Source organism: Eptatretus burgeri, chromosome 15, assembly GCF_056783735.1.
Source record: "Eptatretus burgeri isolate ZD-2024b chromosome 15, Ebu_testis_v1, whole genome shotgun sequence".
NCBI lineage: Eukaryota > Metazoa > Chordata > Myxini > Myxiniformes > Myxinidae > Eptatretus > Eptatretus burgeri.
Window position 1 is genome coordinate 5203400 of NC_140975.1, and position 18053 is coordinate 5221452.

An 18053-nucleotide genomic window follows, 5' to 3' on the forward strand; every position below is an offset into this window, starting at 1 on the left:
TAACTTATCATATAATTAAACGAAGGATTTAATATTATTGAGTTAATACACATTTTTAAATAAGTTTAAGTGGTTTCTTTTTTTTTTTGCACGATGCAATGTTTGGGTGTTTTCAACCTCTTGTTTGAAGTAAAGCCCATAACCCATGTGTGTTTCCTTGGTTGACACGGATTTAATTTCAGGGATAAACAAACCATAAGGTGGTGTATAAAGTCGTGAAATGATCGCCGTTGTAAATGTTTCCTCATGCTCTGAATTATTTTCCTCCGGTGGTTTTACGATCATTGCCTGATCACCCGAGAATCCCAAACATGAACACTGATTGTTCGGCGATGGAAGGGCATTAATAAATAGTTTCACGGAAACTGATCCATGATGGGATGGAAAGAGGGTCCAGTTGGGAGGGTGTACATCGTGTGGTGTCTCAGTGATCAGTACTCGGACCATTCTTATTCACAAGCAAATACAAACCAACCCTTCACTGACGGGAATATTAAAGAGGGCGAGAAAGAGGGAGGGGGTCGAGAAAGAGGGAGGGGGAGAGAGAGAGGGGTGAAGGGAGGGAATAAGGTCGAAGAAGGAGGGGAGAGAGGAAGGAGCAAGGAAGGGTCGGGGAGCGAGAGGGTGAGGAAGTGGGAAGCTCGGAAAGGGGGCGAGAGCAAGGAAGAGGAGGGAGGAACAGAGAGCAATGCCTCATTAAACGTCGCCACACAATCCAGGAGGGGGAGCAAAAAGGTCTGTGGGAGCTCGGAGGCAGTGAGGATGGGGCGAGGGAGGAATGGAGGAGAGCGAGCAAGCGGGGGGGGGGCAGAGCATCGCCTCACCAAACGTCGCTACATGCTCCACTAGAAGGTTTGGAGTGAGAAGGATGGGGGAGACAATCGGGTCAAAGTGGGGCTGGGGTTTGCGAGGAGGTAAGCAGAAAGGGAGGGATTTTTGGACTTTTGTTTTGGTAGGGGGACTTGAGGGAAAAATGGGGTGGGTGGAAGGGTTCTCCACATGCATGTGGTGGTGGATCTTGTGGAGAAAAGGATGTGTGTGTGTGTGGGGGGGGGCATGTTCATCCAGGATTGAACAAAATCGGATAGGTTTAAAGAGCATGCAAATACAGCACTCGGAGACTGCCTGGAGATGTCCATAGGGGTGGAGAGGGGACAGGGTTTGGGAGAAGGTAAGTGTGAGTCGAGAGGCAGGGAAGGCAGCGTGATGGGAAGGGAAGACCGCGTGAAGGAAACAGAAGGTGGCGTGTGGGAAAGGGAAGGCAGCATGATGTGAAGGGAATGCAGCGTGAGGGAAAGGGAAGGCAGAATGAGGGGAAAGGAAGGCGGCATGCAAGAAGGGAAGACAATAAAACACACCCAAACAGCAACATTTTCTTTTTAACCAGCAAATTCTGCAGCAGACTGGGAGGGAGATTTTAAAGCCCATGCTATCTACCTCACAAAGACCTGCCTGCATTCTGACATGCTTGAAAATGGAGCGACCTTTACACCCCTCCAGTCGGCTCACTCCAACTCTGATTCGTACATGCTACACTCTGGGGAAGCCTGTTTTAATTCAAAACTAAACTGTCAGTCCTCAGCAATCCCCTCAACAAGGGGGCGGGGGTGATGAGGGAGATCGGTGGGAGAGAGAGAGGAAGGGATGGGGGAGAGAGAGAGAGGAGGAGGTGTGGAAGAGAGAGGAGAGAGGGGGAAAGAGTGGGAGAGGAGTAGGAGAGGAAATTGGGGCAGGAGAAGGAGAGTAGGGGGCAGAAGAGAGGAGGGGAGAGAGAGAGGCAAGGGTGGAAGAGGGAATGTGTGGGAGAGAGTGGCAGAGGGGTGGGATAGAGAGAGAGGAGTGGTGAGAGAGGATGGAGAGAGGAGGGAGAGTGAAACTAAGCTTTGAGTGAAACCAAGAGTGCAACAAAATGAACCTTTTAAAAAGTCCATGAAATAATTAAATTAATAGATCAACTGAAAGTTTTCCTGTCACTGGGGACGGATACCTTTGCTTTGTTACGTAAAACCAAAAAACACGGATGGAGGGTGAACCTCATCATGGTGAAGCCTTGGTGAAGCATGTGAGTATGTCTATTAATTACGTTCTGTTTCAACATGAATTGGACCTTCAGTACATCGATTAATGACTTAATATTGGACCATGTCCTCACCAATTAATTACATCGATTTATTAAAGAGGGGAGAGTGGGGAATCTTGAACGAAGGGGTACCTTGAACCACAGGACTCTATTCCCTTCGTATAACTCCCTTCACAAAGATTTTTCTTGTCGTCTGGTCTCTGATCATCTCGTGGAAAGTCCATTAACTCCTCCAGTCATTCTCACTTGCCTTTTGGATTTGTAAGATTACAATTATTTTTTTCAATGATGGCCAAAGCAAATTTGAAAGGGTTATTTTTTCTTTATCTCGTACTACAGATGCAGCAGAAAACTTGGGTCTGTCAATTTAAACGGGGTTCTTATATTTAAGGTTCACAATACCTTGTCCTTGTAAAATTGGTGTTTTAGAACTTAAGAAGGTAAGAGAACCAGTGTGTTTTCTTGAGAAGATGGACCAGCACCATAAGTCAAAGACAAACGGAGGGAAAGCTGACAGTGGCAGATGAGAAGAGCCTTACAGGATGTCGGAAACGGTGCAACGTTCATCAAGGTGTTCATGATTTGAAGATAGAGAGAATAACATTTAATATCCAGGTACGTCAAGAAATGAACTTCTGAACATTTCAATGTGTTAAACTGTTTAGAGTTCACTAAAAGTTTATAATTACCTTCAGTTGTCTTTTTACTTCACTGGTGATCCCAGGGCATAGTTCAAACTACCCTCTCGCACGGATCAAGGTCCACCCGCACACGGGGTATGTTCTGCATTTCTCAAAATTGGCCGTGATGGAAAAATGCTGACTAATGTTCTCTGGCATAATTTAGCTTAAAAGTCGAAGCGTATTTAGTCCCATAATGGAAGTTTGACTTCTTTGGCATTTCAGGTGTAGATCTGTTCAAGGTATCCCTCGTGTGGGTGTGAGCAGCACCGCCAACAAGTGACGAATGGGTCGGTCACCAACAACACCAGGGTCTAAACCCGTGACAGACGATCTTGGTGCCCTCCAGACTTCAACTGGCGTTCAAGGCTATTCCCAAGAGGGTGCATGGCAGGGCTGGGTGCTGGCGACGGACGTAACACGCACGCATTTTAGGACGTTTTCACTTCACGGACGATTTTCTGGTGAATGTGAAGACTTCTGGATGAAATGACTTCTGGACCACAAAAAAAATGAAGAAGAATCTTCTGGTGAAGACGATTATTCCCCCCCCTCCCCCTGAATGATCTGCTGAGTACCCTTGTCTGTGTTTAGCTGTAAGTAAGTCAACCCCCGATAAGCATCTGCCCTTTATCTCTTTCGTGGCATTTTGATTGATTTTGCTTTGAAATTCGTTCTTTATTGACCTCAGAAAATAAAAAGTTCTTTTTATTTATTTATTTTATTATTAATAAATTACTTGTCGATTTCCAACCTGTCCATGTTTGTCCTTTCCTTCCATTGGTCGAGCATTGTTCGAACCGAGATAGACTGGGATGGAATTACCACAGATTTGACAAAAAATCGTCGGTACGAATCAGCGGTTAAAACGCTCAGCCCCCCGAATTAAAATATAATCAGATAACATTGGTGCTTTACCGAGGGCGCGCTCCCCACTCAGGTAACCACGTGACCTCCAGTTAAACGGAATAATTAGACGGTGGACACTGGAACTCGTGGTTGACCGGGTGGCGTTCGTGGTTTTAAAACAACCCACTGCACCACAACGTTAATTATGAGCGGTGCCCCCAGGTCCGGCTCTACCGAAGACAACCGGGGATTAATCCCCCTGAGTGACAAGCTGGTTTCCTGGTACCCGTGGCTGCAACAATATATTCAAATAAATAAATGAAATAAAATGCAGCTGAGCGACCCGAGACAATGAGGAGGCACGGAAATTTTGTATGCAGACTGACATCGAAGCCAGAACACTGGGAAAAATCGGAAAGCATTTTCTCCAACACAGTGCATGAGTGAAAACTGATACCTTAGGTAATTAAAACACCCCTTTTGAACATAATTAACGGGATTATTTAATTATATCCTTCATCAGGCGATCTTCGTCCACCTCGCTCTGTGTCTTACGGCGGCGTTTCCTGGGTAATCTCACTGGGGTCTGAAGCCCCCATGTTGTTTGGCCTGCTCTACCTTGGCCTGACTTGGAACAGGCTGCAACAATTTCTCAATAACGAAGTTTTTTTTTTCACTTTCCCCACTCATGTTATCGAATGCCTGTTCATCATAGCTATAAATCGCTGGGTATATTGCAGTGCTTATAAAAGCCTGGAGATGCCAGCGTTCACGGCTTTATTTCTTCTGCGCATTTGAATAACCGAGGGAATCTCTTAAACTAAGCAGAATTACAAAATGTTAGCTCCAGATTTGAAAGTGTTAGCCGTTCCGACTCCTAAAAAAAGTGTTGATTTTTCCAATTCGGACATTGCACGGGCGTTTCCGGGAGCATAGATGTATCGACGGAAATTGGTAATCGCTTGCCAAGCCAGGCGGTCTGTTGGAGTGCTTGCTTGAGTGCTTAAGCCACTTACCGAGCTGCACAGTACTGTTGGTGTCCAAATCGGGATGTGCAGTCGACAGATACAACAAGGTAGAGGTACGTTTACAGCACACATGGACGTGGTACATATGGGTAGATTTGGATCTGGATGGATTCAATTTAAAACCATAAAATGCGTTTACGTCACTGCTCTCACTCCTCTGACGCGGTGAATGGGCGAAACTACAATATAAGGTTACATCAAATATGTACTCTTGTCGTAATTGGAATGAGGTGAAGAGAATGTTAATATTGTTGCGGTTTTCGCGCCCGCCGGCGTGCGACGGCCACGTAACTCGAATCGCGGCACGTCGCCCACCGGACGGACAATCCAGTCGTGACCCTCTCGGACTAACGCCGGGAACCAGTCACGGGTGGACCTTTCGGTCTCACCGCGATCGAGCCAATCAGCCCCCGCGTGGGATAGGGTTGCTCGCCAAATTCGAACTACCTAAGTACCCACGCGGAGGGTAGACCGGGCGATCGCACCTCGCCGCAGGTCGACTTCGGACACGGGCCACTTAAGCGACCCGTTCCGTACTATCAGAATAACCGAGCGGTGTTATCGTCGACCTCGACGGTTCGATTAATTATCGGGCGTATTCAGCCCACTACCAACCCTTTACGTGAAGCAAGATGGGGATTCAATGGAGGAAAAGACGAAGCGAAGCGGGAGAACAGTTCAACAATAAAGCACATTTATTCGCGGCACACGGGAAGCACACAAATACAATTCCACCAAATGCACACAAAAAAAAGAAAACACAATTCCATTTCCACAAAAAGCAAACATAAAAGTGAAAACACAGTGCAGAGCTAATACCGACTACCGAGCATACGGCAACACTTATACAATTCTACTTCACAGACGGCGCCGACAACACATACCCAAAACCAAGGAAAGAATATCCCCAAGAATGAGGCAGGCCTGAGGCCGAGACCGGGTCGCGCCTACCCGTCTGGTGATGAGACGCGGAGCGGCGATGGCCCCGCAACCCGCGGGCCTCGTGGACGGTGTCTGGTAGGGGGTGGGAACGGGGCCCCCTTGGTCGCACTATCTCAGCGCGGGGGGAAACAGGAGGGGCTTGCTGATGCTCGGGGTATAGAGGATCTTTATTATCCCTGGTGTGCGTCTCCACCTCGGCCAGGTCGCGCTGCCGGCCTCCCTCGGGCGTGCAGCTCCCGGCACCGACGCGAGCACCCCCTCGTCCGACTCTCTTCAGCTTCTCCAGCCACTGCAGGCTTCGGGCTCCAGTCTTCCACACTCGTCCCCTCCGTTCCGACTCCTTCTCGTTCTCGACTCCTTCTCGTTCTTGTTTGCGACTCTGTTCTGACTGACGAACACCGTCCTTTTATCCCCCCGTAACTTCGCCTTTGACCCCCTCCCTTTGACCTTTCACCTCGCTCCCCATTGGCCCGAGAAAAAGTGGGCGTGAAGGCTTTTTGATCCGTTTTTGAAGCACAAAATCCGTGATTTTGTACACGCTGTTCAACGTGCGCCCTACACGAGTCCAGCATCGGTGCCCATGAGTGGCGCGAGATGACGGTGATGCGATGGTGGCGAGTTGTGACGGTAAAGGTCGTGGCGGTTGTGGTGAAGCGGCGTTGTGGTTGGTGGTTGTTGTTGTGGTTGTGATGGTAATCATGGCGGTTGGTCCAAAATAAAGATAGTAAAAGAAAAACGGCTATCCTGAAGAGTCGCAGCACGTATAAATGACATGTATTCCCACTAGACAACGGGTTTGGGCCTAACTACACATGCACTTACCGAGATACCTCACCTAAGGGACCTGAATGGTGGTTTGCGAATCTGGTAACCACAACAATATAATGAAGGAAATTAACTTTATCCGAACACATGAAATGTTTATATAAAATGTGAGAAAAGAGAAACATGAAGTGATTAAAACCCGAAACTCTCCCCTGATGTTTTGATGCCGGTAAAGCTGAAGAGCGAGTCGGTGGAGAAAGCAAGTTAAGACTATACTTTCAGGGATCATTTCTATAGTTTGTGAGTCCAGAAACGTAACTGAAAGTGAACGGACACGTTAACCCTGATGAGGAGCAGAAATCTCGCTTCCTGAGCGCGAAGCCGACTCGAGGTTCTGCTTCGGCAGCTGCTTCTTGTCATTGATGACCGTTCCCTTCACCACTTGTTGGTGGGGTGGAGGGAAGTGAGATATTCTGAGGGGTTAACTTAACATATTATTAAATGAAAGCTTTAATATTATCTGGTTAATTCACTCAGTGTAACTCGTTTTACTGGTTATGTTTATATTACATAATATTTTGTTCTTGTCCCATGAACCTCTTGTTTAAAGTTATATCCATGACCAACGTGTGTTTCCTTGATTGACACGAATTTCATTTCAGGGATAAACAAACCACTGGGCGGTGTATAAAGTCGTGAAATGATCGCTGTTGTAATTGTTTCCTAATCCCCAGAATTATTTTCCTCCTTCAGTGGTTTTACGATCATTGCCTGAACACCGAAAATCCCAAACATGAACACTGATTGTTCGGCGATGGAAGGGAGTTAATAAATAGTTTCCCGGAAACTGGATTCATGATGGGTGTGAATAGGGTCCAGTTGGGAGGATGTACATCGTGTGGTGTCTCAGTGATCAGTACTCGGACCATTATTATTCACGAGAAAATACAAACCAATCCTTCATTGACGGGAATGTTAAAGAGGGGGGAGAAAGATGGAGGGGGGAGGAAGAAGAGGGAGGGGGGAGAGAGAGAGGGGTGAAGGGAGGGAATAAGGTCGAAGAAGGAGGGGGAGAGAGGAAGGAGCAAGGAGGGGTCGGGGAGCGAGAGGGTGAGGAAGTGGGAAGCTCGGAAAGGGGTGAGAGCAAGGAAGAGGAGGGAGGAACAGAGAGCAATGCCTCATTAAACGTCGCCACACAATCCAGGAGGGGGAGCAAAAGGTCTGCGGGAGCTCGCAGGCAGTGAGGATGGGGCGAGGGAGGAATGGAGGAGAGCGAGCAAGCGGGGGGGGGGCAGAGCATCGCCTCACCAAACGTCGCTACATGCTCCACTAGAAGGTTTGGAGTGAGAAGGATGGGGGAGACAATCGGGTCAAAGTGGGGAGGGGGTTTGCGAGGAGGTAAGCAGAAAGGGAGGGATTTTTGGACTTTTGTTTTGGTAGGGGGACTTGAGGGAAAAATGGGGTGGGTGGAAGGGTTTTCCGCATGCATGTGGTAGTGGATCTTGTGGAGAAAAGGATGTGTGTGTGTGTGTGTGTGTGTGTGTGTGTGGGGGGGGCGTGTTCGTCCAGGATTGAACAAAATCGGATTGGTTTAAAGAGCATGCAAATACAGCACTCGGAGACTGCCTGGAGATGTCCATAGGGGTGGAGAGGGGACAGGGTTTGGGAGAAGGTAAGTGTGAGTCGAGAGGCAGGGAATGCAGCGTGATGGGAAGGGAAGACAGCGTGAAGGAAAGGGAAGGTGGCGTGTGGGAAAGGGAAGCAGCATGATGTGAAGGGAAGGCAGCGTGAGGGAAAGGGAAGGCAGAATGAGGGGAAAGGAAGGCGGCATGCGAGAAGGGAAGACAATAAAACACACCCAAACAGCAACATTTTCTTTTTAACCAGCAAATTCTGCAGCAGACTGGGAGGGAGATTTTAAAGCGCATGCTATCTACCTCACAAAGACCTGCCTGCATTCTGACATGCTTGAAAATGGAGCGACCTTTGCACCCCTCCAGTCGGCTCACTCCAACTCTGATTCGTACATGCTACACTCTGGGGAAGCCTGTTTTAATTCAAAACTAAACTGTCAGTCCTCAGCAATCCCCTCAACAAGGGGGTGGGGGTGATGAGGGAGATCGGTGGGAGAGAGAGAGGAAGGGATGGGGGAGAGAGAGAGGAGGAGGGGTGGAAGAGAGAGGAGAGAGGGGGAAAGAGTGGGAGAGGAGTAGGAGAGGAAATTGGGGCAGGAGAAGGAGAGTAGGGGGCAGAAGAGAGGAGGGGAGAGAGAGAGGCAAGGGTGGAAGAGGGAATGTGTGGGAGAGAGTGGCAGAGGGGTGGGATAGAGAGAGAGGAGGGGTGAGAGAGGATGGAGAGAGGAGGGAGAGTGAAACTAAGCTTTGAGTGAAACCAAGAGTGCAACAAAATGAACCTTTTAAAAAGTCCATGAAATAATTAAATTAATAGATCAACTGAAAGTTTTCCTGTCACTGGGGACGGATACCTTTGCTTTGTTACGTAAAACCAAAAAACATGGATGGAGGGTGAACCTCATCATGGTGAAGCCTTGGTGAAGCATGTGAGTATGTCTATTAATTACGTTCTGTTTCAACATGAATTGGACCTTCAGTACATCGATTAATGACTGAAAAATTGGACCATCTCTTCACCAATTAATTACGTCGATTTATTAAAGAGGGGAGAGTGGGGAATCTTGAACGAAGGGGTACCTTGAACCACAGGCCTCTATTCCCTTCGTATAACTCCCTTCACAAAGATTTTTCTTGTCGTCTGGTCTCTGATCATCTCGTGGAAAGTCAATTAACTCCTCCAGTCATTCTCACTTGCCTTTTGGATTTGTAAGATTGCAATTATTTTTTTCAATGATGGCCAAAGCAAATTTGAAAGGGTAATTTCTTCTTTATCTCGTACTACAGATGCAGCAGAAAACTTGGGTCTGTCAATTTAAACGGGGTTCTTATATTTAAGGTTCACAATACCTTGTCCTTGTAAAATTGGTGTTTTAGAACTTAAGAATGGAAGAGAACCAGTCTGTTTTCTTGAGAAGATGGACCAGGACCATAAGTCAAAGACAAACGGAGGGAAAGCTGACAGTGGCAGATGAGAAGAGCCTTACAGGATGTCGAAAAACGGTGCAACGTTCATCAAGGTGTTCATGATTTGAAGATAGAGAGAATAACATTTAATATCCAGGTACGTCAAGAAATGAACTTCTGAACATTTCAATGTGTTAAACTGTTTAAATTTCACTAAAAGTTTATAATTACCTTCAGTTGTCTTTTTTACTTCACTGGTGATCCCAGGGCATGGTTCAAACTACCCTCTCGTACGGATCAAGGTCCACCCGCACACGGGGTATGTTCTGCATTTCTCAAAATTGGCCGTGATGGAAAAATGCTGACTAATGTTCTCTGGCATAATTTAGCTTAAAAGTCGAAGCGTATTTAGTCCCATAATGGAAGTTTGACTTCTTTGGCATTTCAGGTGTAGATCTGTTCAAGGTATCCCTCGTGTGGGTGTGAGCAGCACCGCCAACAAGTGACGAATGGGTCGGTCACCAACAACACCAGGGTCTAAACCCGTGACAGACGATCTTGGTGCCCTCCAGACTTCAACTGGCGTTCAAGGCTATTCCCAAGAGGGTGCATGGCAGGGCTGGGTGCTGGCGACGGACGTAACACGCATGCATTTTAGGACGTTTTCACTTCACGGACGACTTTCTGGTGAATGTGAAGACTTCTGGATGAAATGACTTCTGGACCACAAAAAAAATGAAGAAGAATCTTCTGGTGAAGACGATTATTCCCCCCCCCTCCCCCTGAATGATCTGCTGAGTACCCTTGTCTGTGTTTTGCTGTAAGTAAGTCAACCCCCGATAAGCATCTGCCCTTTATCTCTTTCGTGGCATTTTGATTGATTTTGCTTTGAAATTCGTTCTTTATTGACCTCAGAAAATAAAAAGTTCTTTTTATTTATTAATTTTATTAGTAATAAATTATTTGTCGATTTCCAACCTGTCCATGTTTGTCCTTTCCTTCCATTGGTCGAGCATTGTTCGAACCGAGATAGACTGGGAGGGAATTACCACAGATTTGACCAAAAATCGTCGGTACGAACCAGCGGTTAAAACGCTCGGCCGCCCAAATTAAAATATAATCAGATAACATTGGTGCTTTACCGAGGGCGCGCTCCCCACTCAGGTAACCACGTGACCTCCAGTTAAACGGAATAATTAGACGGTGGACACTGGAACTCGTGGTTGACCGGGTGGCGTTCGTGGTTTTAAAACAACCCACTGCACCACAACGTTAATTATGAGCGGTGCCCCCAGGTCCGGCTCTACCGAGGACAACCGGGGATTAATCCCCCTGAGTGACAAGCTGGTTTCCTGGTACCCGTGGCTGCAACAATATATTCAAATAAATAAATGAAATAAAATGCAGCTGAGCGATCCGAGACAATGAGGAGGCACGGAAATTTTGTATGCAGACTGACATCGAAGCCAGAACCCTGGGAAAAATCGGAAAGCATTTTCTCCAACGCAGTAATGAGTGAAAATTGATACCTTAGGTAATTAAAACACCCCTTTTGAACATAATTAACGGGATTATTTAATTATATCCTTCATCAGGCGATCTTCGTCCACCGCGCTCTGTGTCTTACGGCGGCGTTTCCTGGGTAATCTCACTGGGGTCTGAAGCCCCCATGTTGTTTGGCCTGCTCTACCTTGGCCTGACTTGGAACAGGCTGCAACAATTTCTCAATAACGAAGTTTTTTTTTCACTTTCCCCACTCATGTTATCGAATGCCTGTTCATCATAGCTATAAATCGCTGGGTATATTGCAGTGCTTATAAAAGCCTGGAGATGCCAGCGTTCACGGCTTTATTTCTTTTGCGCATTTGAATAACCGAGAGAATCTCTTAAACTAAGCAGAATTACAAAATGTTAGCTCCAGATTTGAAAGTGTTAGCCGTTCCGACTCCTAAAAAAAGTGTTGATTTTTCCAATTCGGACATTGCACGGGCGTTTCCGGGAGCATAGATGTATCGACGGAAATTGGTAATCGCTTGCCAAGCCAGGTGGTCTGTTGGAGTGCTTGCTTGAGTGCTTAAGCCACTTACCGAGCTGCACAGTACTGTTGGTGTCCAAATCGGGATGTGCAGTCGACAGTTACAACAAGGTAGAGGTACGTTTACAGCACACATGGACGTGGTACATATGGGTAGATTTGGATCTGGATGGATTCAATTTAAAACCATAAAATGCGTTTACGTCACTGCTCTCACTCCTCTGACGCGGTGAATGGGCGAAACTACAATATAAGGTTACATCAAATATGTACTCTTGTCGTAATTGGAATGAGGTGAAGAGAATGTTAATATAATGAAGGAAATTAACTTTATCCGAACACATGAAATGTTTATATAAAATGTGAGAAAAGAGAAACATGAAGTGATTAAAACCTGGAACTCTCCCCTGATGTTTTGATGCCGGTAAAGCTGAAGAGCGAGTCGGTGGAGAAAGCAAGTTAAGACTATACTTTCAGGGATCATTTCTATAGTTTGTGAGTCCAGAAACGTAACTGAAAGTGAACGGACACGTTAACCCTGATGAGGAGCAGAAATCTCGCTTCCTGAGCGCGAAGCCGACTCGAGGTTCTGCTTCGGCAGCTGCTTCTTGTCATTGATGACCGTTCCCTTCACCACTTGTTGGTGGGGTGGAGGGCAGTGAGATATTCTGAGGGGTTAACTTAGCATATTATTAAATGAAAGCTTTAATATTATCTGGTTAATTCACTCAGTGTAACTCGTTTTACTGGTTATGTTTATATTACATAATATTTTATTCTTGTCCCATGAACCTCTTGTTTAAAGTTATATCCATGACCAACGTGTGTTTCCTTGATTGACACGAATTTCATTTCAGGGATAAACAAACCACTGGGCGGTGTATAAAGTCGTGAAATGATCGCTGTTGTAATTGTTTCCTAATCCCCAGAATTATTTTCCTCCTTCAGTGGTTTTACGATCATTGCCTGAACACCGAAAATCCCAAACATGAACACTGATTGTTCGGCGATGGAAGGGAGTTAATAAATAGTTTCCCGGAAACTGGATTCATGATGGGTGTGAATAGGGTCCAGTTGGGAGGATGTACATCGTGTGGTGTCTCAGTGATCAGTACTCGGACCATTATTATTCACGAGAAAATACAAACCAATCCTTCATTGACGGGAATGTTAAAGAGGGGGGAGAAAGATGGAGGGGGGAGGAAGAAGAGGGAGGGGGGAGAGAGAGAGGGGTGAAGGGAGGGAATAAGGTCGAAGAAGGAGGGGGAGAGAGGAAGGAGCAAGGAGGGGTCGGGGAGCGAGAGGGTGAGGAAGTGGGAAGCTCGGAAAGGGGGTGAGAGCAAGGAAGAGGAGGGAGGAACAGAGAGCAATGCCTCATTAAACGTCGCCACACAATCCAGGAGGGGGAGCAAAAAGGTCTGTGGGAGCTCGGAGGCAGTGAGGATGGGGCGAGGGAGGAATGGAGGAGAGCGAGCAAGCGGGGGGGCAGAGCATCGCCTCACCAAACGTCGCTACATGCTCCACTAGAAGGTTTGGAGTGAGAAGGATGGGGAGACAATCGGGTCAAAGTGGGGAGGGGTTTGTGAGGAGGTAAGCAGAAAGGGAGGGATTTTTGGACTTTTGTTTTGGTAGGGGCCCTTGAGGGAAAAATGGGGTGGGTGGAAGGGTTTTCCCCATGCATGTGGTATTGGATCTTGTGGAGAAAAGGATGTGTGTGTGTGTGTGTGTGTGTGTGTGTGTGTGTGTGTGTGTGTGTGTGTGTGTGTGTGTGTGTGTGGGGGGGGGGGGGGCGTGTTCGTCCAGGATTGAACAAAATCGGATTGGTTTAAAGAGCATGCAAATACAGCACTCGGAGACTGCCTGGAGATGTCCATAGGGGTGGAGAGGGGACAGGGTTTGGGAGAAGGTAAGTGTGAGTCGAGAGGCAGGGAAGGCAGCGTGATGGGAAGGGAAGACAGCGTGAAGGAAAGGGAAGGTGGCGTGTGGGAAAGGGAAGGCAGCATGATGTGAAGGGAAGGCAGCGTGAGGGAAAGGGAAGGCAGAATGAGGGGAAAGGAAGGCGGCATGCAAGAAGGGAAGACAATAAAACACACCCACACAGCAACATTTTCTTTTTAACCAGCAAATTCTGCAGCAGACTGGGAGGGAGATTTTAAAGCCCATGCTATCTACCTCACAAAGACCTGCCTGCATTCTGACATGCTTGAAAATGGAGCGACCTTTGCACCCCTCCAGTCGGCTCACTCCAACTCTGATTCGTACATGCTACACTCTGGGGAAGCCTGTTTTAATTCAAAACTAAACTGTCAGTCCTCAGCAATCCCCTCAACAAGGGGGTGGGGGTGATGAGGGAGATCGGTGGGAGAGAGAGAGGAAGGGATGGGGGAGAGAGAGAGGAGGAGGGGTGGAAGAGAGAGGAGAGAGGGGGAAAGAGTGGGAGAGGAGTAGGAGAGGAAATTGGGGCAGGAGAAGGAGAGTAGGGGGCAGAAGAGAGGAGGGGAGAGAGAGAGGCAAGGGTGGAAGAGGGAATGTGTGGGAGAGAGTGTCAGAGGGGTGGGATAGAGAGAGAGGAGGGGTGAGAGAGGATGGAGAGAGGAGGGAGAGTGAAACTAAGCTTTGAGTGAAACCAAGAGTGCAACAAAATGAACCTTTTAAAAAGTCCATGAAATAATTAAATTAATAGATCAACTGAAAGTTTTCCTGTCACTGGGGACGGATACCTTTGCTTTGTTACGTAAAACCAAAAAACACGGATGGAGGGTGAACCTCATCATGGTGAAGCCTTGGTGAAGCATGTGAGTATGTCTATTAATTACGTTCTGTTTCAACATGAATTGGACCTTCAGTACATCGATTAATGACTTAATATTGGACCATCTCTTCACCAATTAATTACGTCGATTTATTAAAGAGGGGAGAGTGGGGAATCTTGAACGAAGGGGTACCTTGAACCACAGGCCTCTATTCCCTTCGTATAACTCCCTTCACAAAGATTTTTCTTGTCGTCTGGTCTCTGATCATCTCGTGGAAAGTGCATTAACTCCTCCAGTCATTCTCACTTGCCTTTTGGATTTGTAAGATTACAATTATTTTTTTCAATGATGGCCAAAGCAAATTTGAAAGGGTAATTTCTTCTTTATCTCATACTACAGATGCAGCAGAAAACTTGGGTCTGTCAATTTAAACGGGGTTCTTATATTTAAGGTTCACAATACCTTGTCCTTGTAAAATTGGTGTTTTAGAACTTAAGAATGGAAGAGAACCAGTCTGTTTTCTTGAGAAGATGGACCAGCACCATAAGTCAAAGACAAACGGAGGGAAAGCTGACAGTGGCAGATGAGAAGAGCCTTACAGGATGTCGAAAAACGGTGCAACGTTCATCAAGGTGTTCATGATTTGAAGATAGAGAGAATAACATTTAATATCCAGGTACGTCAAGAAATGAACTTCTGAACATTTCAATGTGTTAAACTGTTTAGAGTTCACTAAAAGTTTATAATTACCTTCAGTTGTCTTTTTTACTTCACTGGTGATCCCAGGGCATGGTTCAAACTACCCTCTCGTACGGATCAAGGTACACCCGCACACGGGGTATGTTCTGCATTTCTCAAAATTGGCCGTGATGGAAAAATGCTGACTAATGTTCTCTGGCATAATTTAGCTCAAAAGTCGAAGCGTATTTAGTCCCATAATGGAAGTTTGACTTCTTTGGCATTTCAGGTGTAGATCTGTTCAAGGTATCCCTCGTGTGGGTGTGAGCAGCACCGCCAACAAGTGACGAATGGGTCGGTCACCAACAACACCAGGGTCTAAACCCGTGACAGACGATCTTGGTGCCCTCCAGACTTCAACTGGCGTTCAAGGCTATTCCCAAGAGGGTGCATGGCAGGGCTGGGTGCTGGCGACGGACGTAACACGCATGCATTTTAGGACGTTTTCACTTCACGGACGACTTTCTGGTGAATGTGAAGACTTCTGGATGAAATGACTTCTGGACCACAAAAAAAATGAAGAAGAATCTTCTGGTGAAGACGATTATTCCCCCCCCTCCCCCTGAATGATCTGCTGAGTACCCTTGTCTGTGTTTAGCTGTAAGTAAGTCAACCCCCGATAAGCATCTGCCCTTTATCTCTTTCGTGGCATTTTGATTGATTTTGCTTTGAAATTCGTTCTTTATTGACCTCAGAAAATAAAAAGTTCTTTTTATTTATTAATTTTATTATTAATAAATTATTTGTCGATTTCCAACCTGTCCATGTTTGTCCTTTCCTTCCATTGGTCTAGCATTGTTCGAACCGAGGTAGACTGGGAGGGAATTACCACAGATTTGACCAAAAATCGTCGGTACGAACCAGCGGTTAAAACGCTCGGCCGCCCAAATTAAAATATAATCAGATAACGTTGGTGCTTTACCGAGGGCGCGCTCCCCACTCAGGTAACCACGTGACCTCCAGTTAAACGGAATAATTAGACGGTGGACACTGGAACTCGTGGTTGACCGGGTGGCGTTCGTGGTTTTAAAACAACCCACTGCACCACAACGTTAATTATGAGCGGTGCCCCCAGGTCCGGCTCTACCGAGGACAACCGGGGATTAATCCCCCTGAGTGACAAGCTGGTTTCCTGGTACCCGTGGCTGCAACAATATATTCAAATAAATAAATGAAATAAAATGCAGCTGAGCGACCCGAGACAATGAGGAGGCACGGAAATTTTGTATGCAGACTGACATCGAAGCCAGAACCCTGGGAAAAATCGGAAAGCATTTTCTCCAACACAGTGCATGAGTGAAAATTGATACTTTAGATACTTAAAACACCCCTTTTGAACATAATTAACGGGATTATTTAATTATATCCTTCATCAGGCGATCTTCGTCCACCTCGCTCTGTGTCTTACGGCGGCGTTTCCTGGGTAATCTCACTGGGGTCTGAAGCCCCCATGTTGTTTGGCCTGCTCTACCTTGGCCTGACTTGGAACAGGCTGCAACAATTTCTCAATAACGAAGTTTTTTTTTCACTTTCCCCACTCATGTTATTGAATGCCTGTTCATCATAGCTATAAATCGCTGGGTATATTGCAGTGCTTATAAATGCCTGGAGATGCCAGCGTTCACGGCTTTATTTCTTTTGCGCATTTGAATAACCGAGAGAATCTCTTAAACTAAGCAGAATTACAAAATGTTAGCTCCAGATTTGAAAGTGTTAGCCGTTCCGACTCCTAAAAAAAGTGTTGATTTTTCCAATTCGGACATTGCACGGGCGTTTCCGGGAGCATAGATGTATCGACGGAAATTGGTCATCGCTTGCCAAGCCAGGCGGTCTGTTGGAGTGCTTGCTTGAGTGCTTAAGCCACTTACCGAGCTGCACAGTACTGTTGGTGTCCAAATCGGGATGTGCAGTCGACAGATACAACAAGGTAGAGGTACGTTTACAGCACACATGGACGTGGTACATATGGGTAGATTTGGATCTGGATGGATTCAATTTAAAACCATAAAATGCGTTTACGTCACTGCTCTCACTCCTCTGACGCGGTGAATGGGCGAAACTACAATATAAGGTTACATCAAATATGTTCTCTTGTCGTAATTGGAATGAGGTGAAGAGAATGTTAATATAATGAAGGAAATTAACTTTATCCGAACACATGAAATGTTTATATAAAATGTGAGAAAAGAGAAACATGAAGTGATTAAAACCTGGAACTCTCCCCTGATGTTTCGATGCCGGTAAAGCTGAAGAGCGAGTCGGTGGAGAGAGTGAGTTAAGACTATACTTTCAGGGATCATTTCTATAGTTTGTGAGTCCAGAAACGTAACTGAAAGTGAACGGACACGTTAACCCTGATGAGGAGCAGAAATCTCGCTTCCTGAGCGCGAAGCCGACTCGAGGTTCTGCTTCGGCAGCTGCTTCTTGTCATTGATGACCGTTCCCTTCACCACTTGTTGGTGGGGTGGAGGGAAGTGAGATATTCTGAGGGGTTAACTTAACATATTATTAAATGAAAGCTTTAATATTATCTGGTTAATTCACTCAGTGTAACTCGTTTTACTGGTTATGTTTATATTACATAATATTTTGTTCTTGTCCCATGAACCTCTTGTTTAAAGTTATATCCATGACCAACGTGTGTTTCCTTGATTGACACGAATTTCATTTCAGGGATAAACAAACCACTGGGCGGTGTATAAAGTCGTGAAATGATCACTGTTGTAATTGTTTCCTAATCCCAGAATTATTTTCCTCCTTCAGTGGTTTTACGATCATTGCCTGAACACCGAAAATCCCAAACATGAACACTGATTGTTCGGCGATGGAAGGGAGTTAATAAATAGTTTCCCGGAAACTGGATTCATGATGGGTGTGAATAGGGTCCAGTTGGGAGGATGTACATCGTGTGGTGTCTCAGTGATCAGTACTCGGACCATTATTATTCACGAGAAAATACAAACCAATCCTTCATTGACGGGAATGTTAAAGAGGGGGGAGAAAGAGGGAGGGGAGAGGAAGAAGAGGGAGGGGGGAGGAAGAAGAGGGAGGGGGGAGAGAGAGAGGGGTGAAGGGAGGGAATAAGGTCGAAGAAGGAGGGGGAGAGAGGAAGGAGCAAGGAGGGGTCGGGGAGCGAGAGGGTGAG

General features: G+C 46.3%; 3 non-coding genes across 3 annotated transcripts; all 3 read left to right on the forward strand.

The window, feature by feature from the left end:
• Nucleotides 1–6610: 6610 nt before the first annotated feature.
• LOC147011375 (small nucleolar RNA U3) lies at nucleotides 6611–6826 on the forward strand. Its single transcript, XR_015052070.1, has one exon. It is a non-coding gene; the product is annotated as a small nucleolar RNA U3 (small nucleolar RNA).
• A 5052-nt stretch (nucleotides 6827–11878) lies between these two features.
• On the forward strand, nucleotides 11879–12094 carry LOC147011376 (small nucleolar RNA U3). The gene has a single exon (XR_015052076.1). It is a non-coding gene; the product is annotated as a small nucleolar RNA U3 (small nucleolar RNA).
• A 5091-nt stretch (nucleotides 12095–17185) lies between these two features.
• On the forward strand, nucleotides 17186–17401 carry LOC147011377 (small nucleolar RNA U3). Its single transcript, XR_015052071.1, has one exon. It is a non-coding gene; the product is annotated as a small nucleolar RNA U3 (small nucleolar RNA).
• Nucleotides 17402–18053: the final 652 nt, after the last annotated feature.